This window comes from Macrobrachium rosenbergii, chromosome 11, assembly GCF_040412425.1.
Source record: "Macrobrachium rosenbergii isolate ZJJX-2024 chromosome 11, ASM4041242v1, whole genome shotgun sequence".
Lineage (NCBI taxonomy): Eukaryota > Metazoa > Arthropoda > Malacostraca > Decapoda > Palaemonidae > Macrobrachium > Macrobrachium rosenbergii.
This window is the reverse complement of record NC_089751.1, coordinates 19889635-19899634: the sequence shown is the minus strand read 5'-3', so window position 1 is coordinate 19899634 and position 10000 is coordinate 19889635. Positions and strand designations below refer to the sequence as shown.

At 33.7% G+C, this 10000-nt stretch overlaps 1 long non-coding RNA gene across 4 annotated transcripts in view; it reads right to left on the bottom strand.

The window, feature by feature from the left end:
* Positions 1–10000, bottom strand: part of LOC136843218 (uncharacterized) — a 674464-nt gene that overhangs the window by 383297 nt on the left and 281167 nt on the right. For all 4 annotated transcript variants that reach the window (XR_010854485.1, XR_010854486.1, XR_010854487.1 and 1 more), the window contains one exon: positions 6417–6541. This is a non-coding gene — a long non-coding RNA (uncharacterized lncRNA). The remainder of the gene's footprint in view (positions 1–6416; positions 6542–10000) is intronic.

Genomic DNA, 10000 nt, shown 5'->3' with positions numbered 1-10000 from the left:
TAGTGATAAATATACTCTTGTGGTTTTTTCTTTTAAATTAGCAACTTGTGATAGTGAAACTATAAGATTTCACTCTCTCTCTCTCTTATATAATATATATATATATATATATATATATATATATATATATATATATATATATATATATATATATATATATATATATATATATATATATATATATATATCTTCTTCTCCTTCTTTTAACGTGCTTTTTCCCATTTTTGTATGGGGTAAGCACGATGCCTTCTTTTGAAGGACTTTTTGATTTGGCTTTGGGGTAGACCTGTGGTTTCGATCGGCTGCCCTGCCTGACATCGCTTAGACCCCGGTAGCGTACGTTTCACGTATCATACCCGACCCAACGCCCTTTCTTCCCAGCAGCGAAGTTGTTGTAGCGGGTAGGGCGAGAGTTCGAGACGTGTGAGATGTTTGTTATGTTTTTAGAAGGTGTTGTAGTGGCTTTGTTTTGTGTGTGTATTTAGTCTGTAACACCCATTTGCTTTTTAAGCAAATCTATCCGTTGATTACATATATAATCCCGGGATGTCTACACGGATAGCAAAGTGTCTGCCTCTCTGATCAGTCGGCTGCGGATTTGAACACGTGCCACAGACCTCTCTGAAGTCCGAAGCTGCTGCTGTAACCTGACTGAGCCATAGAGGCTATATATATATATATTATATATATATATATATATATATATATATATATATATATATATATATATATATATATATATATATATATATATATATATATTTATGTGTGAGCTCTTGCTAATGAGTTTTTTAATTGATTACTGTATTTTATGTAGCCTTGCTTCGCCGAAGACACACATAAGCTGTCACTTGAAGGTGAAAGTTACACCCACTTGAAGGTGAAAGTTACCCCCAAAAGACAGACAATTACTTAATTGGATTAGGTCGCCAGTCGGAACTAGTATTAATAATTGGATTATTTCTGTAACAAAGGAATTACATCAAACCCCTTCACTTCCCACCTAGTCCCAACAAAGAAAGAATGTGCTGTGATAGTGAGGAAATTACATGAACCTTTAATCAACGTCAGACACAGTCAATTTTCCCTGCTTCAACTACAAAATATGATGCAACGATGTAGTGGATATTGTACGCAGTTTAGTATTGGTAAAGCATATTTCTCTTCCAAACAGTGGTGATCAGGATCCAAGGCTCGCCTGAATTTTCACTTACTCTTGACCTTCCCTAATTCCTAATTAATGCACGAGAATAGCTTATGCAATTTTACTAGGCAATGATCATTACTCATACACTAGACTTCCCGAAAGAAATACGGTTATACCAAGTTCTCTCGTAAATGGTGGCAAAAGGGGAAACAATGGAAATTAAGTACAGAGGAAGAGTGTCTAGCAATCAGCAGACACTTGTCAACTTCATGCTTACCGTGTACGTGGGTTGCTTGCGCAATGCAACTGACGATCGGAAGTCTTGAAAAAAACCGTGTGCTGTTGATTCACTAGTAAAACAAAGACAGGAGGAGAACAAAGCATAAAGCAAAAGCACAAACTTAGCCTGAGCACGGCATGTGCTCTTAGTCCGAAAGTCGATCTCTCTCTGCTTTTCGTGGGTCAGGTTAGGGCGCTGTGTCTTGTTAGTAACGCTTGTATGTAGCCTCTGGCCATCTGAATATTTGACAAAACATCGCCGAATCCATAGAACAAGGAAAAAGGAAGCTTAAGACCACCTTCACTAGAGGCAACTTGGTAAAACCCCTCCCTGTAGGTTAGGCCCCTAATGCTAAACTATCTGCTACTAAAAGACGTTACTCTTTGAAAACACACAGCCTACCTCCCTACCTGCGTTCTTCTAGCTTTGACAGAGACTGTCCTGTCTCGGTTAGAATAATATCCCTGCTAAAATAATGTAGAGAGGGCGAACAGTAGAATATTTATAAAAAAAAAAAAAAAAAAATAAAAAAAAAATATATATATATATATATATATATATATATATATATATATATATATATATATATATATATATATATATATATATATATATATATACATACATATACATATACATATTATATATATATATATATATATATATATATATATATATATATATATATATATATATATATATATATATATATATAGATAGAGAGAGAGAGAGAGAGAGAGAGAGAGAGAGAGAGAGAGAGAGATTATACACTTTTATTGCGGCATTTTACTTTATTACAATCGAACTAACAATTATCATTCAAGTCCCATTAGGCTGCACATTTATTACCTGCTGTCTATATGGAGTTGAAACGGGGGGTTAGAGCGTTCGGGTTCTCAGGCAATCTCTAGGGATCAGGCTGCTACCTTACTAGTGGGAGGCAGGTTAGAAAAGAACCGTTTACCTTGCAACGGCGAACATAATTAGTTCGCCGGTACTCATGGGGATGGGATTGGTTGCTCCATACACTAGACTTCCTTCGAAAAAATCGAGGATATATAACATCAAAACTTCATGGTGTCTGGGTTTTTGGATCTGTTAAACGTTAGAAGAAATGTATAATACATTTTCTTTTATTTAGCAAGTAAAGTAAGTTAAATATTGCGGCATTCTGTAAGAAACTATTGCGGGACAGGGAGTACAAAAATGGGAAGGACAAAGTGTGCTCGTTTCTCGATTTACTTGTGAGATGAAGGGAAAGAGAAGGCATTATGTTTTTGTATTACGCTGACCGAAAGTGAGCTAAACAAAAATGGTACTTCCGAAAATGCTGAATTTTGTTGGCAAAATAATGATGATCAACATTTCTGGTTTGAATTTACGTTTAAAGGATTATATAGAATACACTATAGCTAGGAATACGTCTCCAGTAATTTCATTGTTATTAACAGCAGTAAAAACAGAAGCTTGCGGATATTCCTCTGTATTTCCATCATATTATTTCTTTAAACCCCAGTATTAAGCTAAATTTAGTTTTGAGCGGAAACGTGATTTTTCAAAGTGTGCGTGGACAGTGGTATGTTTACTCTTAATCTAACTAAGACGAATATAAGTTTAATTTTTAATTCCTGTTATTATACACAAAAGAAAAGCATGATTTAAAACGAAATTACTCGATTATTTGATGCAGAAGTATACAGTGTCCCAAATAACAGGTCACTGCCACCTAGAACATTGTTTGACTTGTCTTAAGCACAATAAAAACAACAGCAATATTGACTAATAAAAATATAAAAGCATACAGTACACAACGTGCTATACCATAATTACATAAAATATTGTACATGGAAGTAATTGAAAAATAATATTTGTTCTGTAGGACCACTTGCTGTAACAGATTTAAAAACACCACTAGAATTGTGCAGTATATTTCCTCCTAAGCTGTTGTCCATACTGTAATTCCCACTCGTGTTTATGCTGTCTCAAAAAAAGAGATTTCGCTGTTCCCTGAGAATGGGAATTCATAGCAGCCAACTGTCCCAGATAATTATAACAATACGACCCTTTCCAAACATTCATGAAGTAACTCGGGGTTAACAGCCTACAGCCAACATGAGGGCGGTGTGTTACAATATTCCATTTACAAGAGGGTGTAGGCTATGTATGAAAGATTCTTTCGTTTTATTAGGAGTTGCCTTACGCCATAGTTTCTTCCACAAACGCTTGATAGATTTTAAAAACAGATGAAAAGAAATAATGATATGGAATTACCCTCTGTTTTCGAATCAAACTTATTGCTGCGGACATAGCTACCTTGTATGTCTTTTAGTTTCTATAAACGTTCTCACGGGCAGGTATCAACAACAAAAAAATAATGTTTCAATATTTCTTTATTCAGTTAGCAGCTATCAAAGTAGCGTGGGTCGATAATGGATTATTTAGTTACTTTGAAAGGTGCATTATTTCCTTTACAAGATGTAGACAGCTGTAGTATCAATAATCCTCTGACATTTCAAAATTTAAAATCATTCGCCAAACGCTTTGTAAGTTTTTCTTATTCACATACTATGCATACTGCCATGGTGACAACAGTAGAATATTTAGAGATCAATAAACCTATAAAGATGATAGGATATAATCAAAAGCTTTATTTTTTATACTAATTTTCTCGATTTATCGAAACGAAATGAATGTAAAAAGAGGCAGTTATACTAATGACAATATTTTGAAGAAAATAGAATATTGAGCGAAAATACCATGAAATAGCAAACCATATACAAATGTCCCTGGTGGAAAAATAAACCTATCAAAACCCATAGAACGATTTATGACCATTAATTTTAGACTGGCATTTCGTATTATGAATTTTCGCCAATTGCTCTTCTTTATTAATCACAACTCACAGTCGCCCCCTCCCTTTCCTAACCACAAACACTCGCCACCCCTGCCTCCCCGCCCCTTGCCAGGGTCCTGACCCCAACAAAAATCATTAGTACCCATTTCCCTCAACAAATCGAAAGGCCTCAGTGCATCCTCGTTCCACTGTCTCGGATACCCTTTAACTTAGAGCCGAGTAATGTCTCAGGATTAATTCTGATCTGGGGTGGTATTAGTGGGGTCTAGAAACTTTAATTTTACTTTGATGTCGACGGGAGTTTTCCCTTTATTCTGCTGTGTCCAACTGAACTATTTTCGTCTCCATGTGGATTTTATCTTTACTTTCATAAATAGGGAACTTTTTCATGCTATAATGACCTTAAACGTTTTACTTTTTATTTGCTCATTCATTTCACAAGTCATATAAATGAATGGAAATTGTCAGAAGTGACTGAAATTAAAACGAATTGAGATATCCTGCTAATATTTCCGTCTTATTTAACGACGAACATAATTCACATTCCTATTATCCCAATTTAACAAACGGCTCTCTGTCTGTCTGTCTGTCTGTCTGTCTGTCTCTCTCTCTCTCTCTCTCTCACAAACACACACACACACACATACACACACGTTCACGCTCACATCCTTTAAGCTTTCGCATTACATCTACCTGAACAGCCACGAGCACAACTCTTTTTCCCAACCGCTGAAAAACACGTTGCTGTTTATCCCACAGGTCCATAATTTTCTGTGCTTCCCAACTGATATCATGGATTACGTCGACTTAACTGACCTCATCAACCGAACGAGCATGGTAAGCCAAAATGCAACCAAGCTAGAGAGAGAGAGAGAGAGAGAGAGAGAGAGAGAGAGAGAGAGAGAGAGAGAGAGAACTGGCCTGTCCCTCAGGAGCCACGTAACCATTATTGGTACATCATATAGAAAGTAAAATTTTATAGGGCATTAAAATGTGTATAGGGAATGCTCTTCAAATAGCTTTGCATTCCTCATATCATTCGTGTCCTTTAGTTTCCAACATCATTTTGTTCCCAGCATCCATTAAAGCAAATTTTTGCAGAGAGCTCATTAGTGGACTCCGTTATTCAAACATTTTTTTTAATGGAACCTTAGTGAATAAACAAAAAATATTTGAAAGTTATTTCTCATATTATTGTTTCTTCAATCATAACTTCTGACGAAAAGCACTATTGCAGACTTGCCATGACTGTTCAAATAGACACTAATATTCCGATAGAATAATAAGTAGATAATAAAGAAATATTTTTTCAGTAAGTGATGCAAATCCCATCAGGAAGTGAGGTACTGCGCATGACCAGATGTTTCTAAAGTTACTGACGATTTCCAGCTTTAGTTAGAAGTTTCTGCGATTTTGCGGTTTGGATGGCTTTCAAAATATAAATAGAAATTTAACGTTTAATCCTTTTTGTCTTTTTTTACGACCAGGTTCTATTAGTGTAATCTTAGGTAGTTGTTTTTACGTTAATGAAGATGTCTTCATATTATTATTGCATATAGAATGTGCAGACCTCTGTCAACTGGACCACAAATAGTGCAATTTCAGTGTTTTACGTCATTTTCAAGAATTGAGTACTGTTAAAAATTTACTGTCTATGGCAATGCTAAGGCTTAAAACAAGAGGTGAAATATTGCTTGTAGCAAGTGGCAATAAAGCCTGCAGCAAATGTAAAAAAGTACTGTTTTGTAACATAATACGAAAAAAAATCTTTGAAAATATTAAAAGGCCCCCGATAATGATAGATCTGAAGAACTTTTGTAAGTAATCCGTTCACAAACAAAATATACCGAATGTAGTAAAACGACAAAAGGGTTTGGTAATGATATCAATAATATTCACATACTATACAAATATACTATACAAATATCCCATTAATATGATACGCTTTTAATAATGGTAAATTATGTGATGATGTAAATAAAACAGTACTGTGTAAGAATTGCCTGGCATCGTTATCTTTGAAGTCATCCAAATAACGTTAGTTTACCACTTTCCCCAGTATACGTAATTTGCATTATTATTCTGTCACATAATAATGATTAAAATTTGTATTTCGTAAACATATAAATACTGACCTGAATTTTAATTCGTTGAGACTTAAGCGCTCGAATTTTTCAAGAAGTTGACCCGTTCCGTTTCTGATATGGTTTCGCCTCTTCTAAGATATTCATCCTTACTCTCCGCTACTTGCTTCAGTTACCTGAAAATTTGTAAATTGGGAAAATGAAATCTACACCGAAAATAAGGTGAAACTGCATATAAAACCTAATTCATGCACATTGGTGCGGTACTTTTTTTTTTTTTTTTTTTTTTTTTTTAGCCAGAAATCTTTCTTAGTGTCAGTGACAAGGCGAATTTTGAGAAACAATCTCTATCCGGTGGAGTGCATAGTTTGGTTTTATAACTGGTGTGTCAAATTTTGAGTTGCTCAGTATTGTAGGAGGATAAAATGTTAAATTTCCTGTTCAAGTGTAAATGTAAAATATCTCCATTTCCGTATTCTGACTGGTAACGCTAACAACTACTGCTTATACCAGGAGTTTCCTATACAATTAAAATCCTAACTTCTGTCACGGGCCTGATGAAAAGTGAAAATTTATTTGAATGCATATTTTTTGCAATAAAACAACGTAAATGGAAAACTCATTACACTATCTTCAGTAATGAGGATTTCTCAGATACTTGAATACTTGATGTTTTTCACCTGACTGATGAAGAAGCCGAAATTCTCTTGACTAGTCACTCCCTCGTCAAAACTTTCTTCATTTGGTTGTTAAACAGATTCACGTTCATCTGATTTTTGTCTATACAATTTGCGAAGCACACCAGTGGACAGTTTGAAAGAAAGAATGACTTCCACCACTGAGAATTCTTCATTTCACTCATGTGCTTGCTTAAAAATTTCAGAAATCATGACTTCCACCACCCAAGAATTCTTCATTTCACTCATGTGTTTGCTTAAAAATTTCAGAATTCATGACTTCCACCACTCAGAATTCTTCATTTCACTCATGTGTTTGCTTAAAAATTTCAGAATTCATGACTTCCACCACTCAGAATTCTTCATTTCACTCATGTGTTTGCTTAAAAATTTCAGAATTCATAAATTTTATATTTTCTTCATAGTGCCATTTCATTTGAGGACTAACTCCAGCTTGTGTACTAATGTTCTTAATATGACCAGTCAGAGGGCTGTTTTTATAATGGTCTTGAGATACATGTCCAGTAAGTACAGCAAGATTAAATGCTACAATAGCATATTTACCATTAGTCTATGCATCATAACACATTTATTCCAGTCGAAACACTATCATTATATGGGTTAGACTGCCAAAATATCAGTTTTGTGCCCGATTAAGTAAACTTAAAGACGGAGTATCTAAAGAACGACACTCATTAAAAAGGATTACAAATAATACCATATCTAGAGTGCAAAATGAAATAACATCCAATGTAGTAAAAGAGCATATATATATATATATATATATATATATATATATATATATATATATATATATATATATATATATATATATATATATATATATATATATATATATATATATATATATATATTATATATATATATATATATATAACCATTTTTCCCAATAGACATTAACTGTGCCATATTTACAATATATGCAGCAATGGAAATGTTGACTGTTAAATTTTATCTTTTCCTGTAGGAATGTATGTACTTGATAGGTTGTTTACTCGGATGAAGGTATATAGCAAATAAATAAACAAATTAATTTCATCAGCTAATTAATTAATTAAATAACTCATAAATAAAAAATATAAATAAATAAATAATTAAATAAAGAAATGAATAAGTAAATAAATAAATAATGAGAATCCACGAAGTTTTCTTACAAGGTAAGAAAACTGAATTACTTGTTAATTGCATAAATAAAAGAAATCGTCAGCAATTATTTTTGTTTACAGATCCATTGCATTAGCTATGATACACAGTTTCACAATAGAAAAAAGGTGCAATATATGTAGATCAGTGTAATAAGAAAGACCTTTATTTTATGTCCAACGTTCTTCCTTACGCATACCTTAACGTCTTTTATTACATATTGTTAAAAAGTATAGCATTATCACTTCATGAGAGTTACTCCCTCTCAGTGCCATTTTTCACAATATTCGTCATCTGGAATTGTGTTAAATTCGAGATAAAAAAAAAAGAATGAAAGATATATTCAGCAAGACCGTGGATAAACTTGGATGATAGTCTAAATCAGAGATTTCTGTTTGACAATAGTTTTTTGGCTTTGCCATAGTCGTATCGGCTTTCTGTTTCTGAGTTCATTGCCGGCAGCATTTTCAAGCTATAAAATTTTGAAGCCGAAATAACATCTGATAAAAGCCTACGGAAACTCAGGATATAACTGGCATGTACTACTAAACACAAAACTGTTAGGCCTTTTCATTTCGAAATACCTGAAGTGGTTATTTACAGTGAATGCGTCACTTGCAGCGGAACGTCGATGAAGTTTGGAAATTCTGTTCCCAGTTAAGTGTATATTGTTCTTTATTTTTGTATATTTGTTGGTGGTTTCACGGTTTCTTCCCGCTACGTGTAATCTCTCTCTCTCTCTCTCTCTCTCTCTCTCTCTTACTGCCTGCTCTAAATGATGGGCTCGTATATATCTCTTAGCTATTCCTTTTAATATCCTTCTTCTTTTGTATGACCACTTCCTGTGTGAGAGGAATATGAAAATCTTCATTAAAACAATTAATCCGATAACTCACATCACTGAAACCCTATAATCACGCGGTATTCATCTGGTGACTTCCATTACCAGTCAGCTCCATTAACAAACAATGCATAGGCGACTTTGTTTATACACCACATAGGTTTTTTGTTCGTTTTTGATTTAACAACTATTTCGTAATTTTATGACAACAGCCTTTATACTGGTATATATTGAATATCGCTTTATTTCATACAATACTAGGCTCATAATTATAAACGTCCATGAACTACTTGCTGGTAACACATTTCCGCTATTTTTTCCTTTATAATTCTCAAATTCTATAAGGAACGATAACGAATGCTAATTTACTAAGGTTTATCGACTGCTAAATCAAAAGGAAAGACTGGTACCATACAGTATTTTTTTTATTTTATCATAAATAATTTTATTGTTCCTACAACCCCATGATTTGATATTACAGGATTTGGAACTCTTCTATTTTTCACGGAGGAGCTACATAATATATTACAAAACTTGAATCAGAGTGATGATTTCTAAAGATGCTCTCTCTCTCTCTCTCTCTCTCTCTCTCTCTCTCTCTCTCTCTCTCTCTCTCTCTCATTACTAATTAAATTTAAGAGTAGCGATTATCTACTTCTTGTATTAGTTATGCCAGGCGATTTGAACAAAATATAAGAGAAATTCTGATGACCTTATTAAAAATATAAAAATGCATTCCTTTCCCAAAAATCCGATATCGTTTTCACGTAGCTTCCAGAAACTCTTTTAGCGTCAAGGGAAATAATTGAGTTGAATCCGTTTTGTCCTACTCATAACAGTAACATCAAATCACATTAGGCGACAAATTATAAACCATGATAATTTTTAAGAATATATATATACGGTAAATATATACATATATGTGTGTGTATATGTATGATGTATGTATGTGT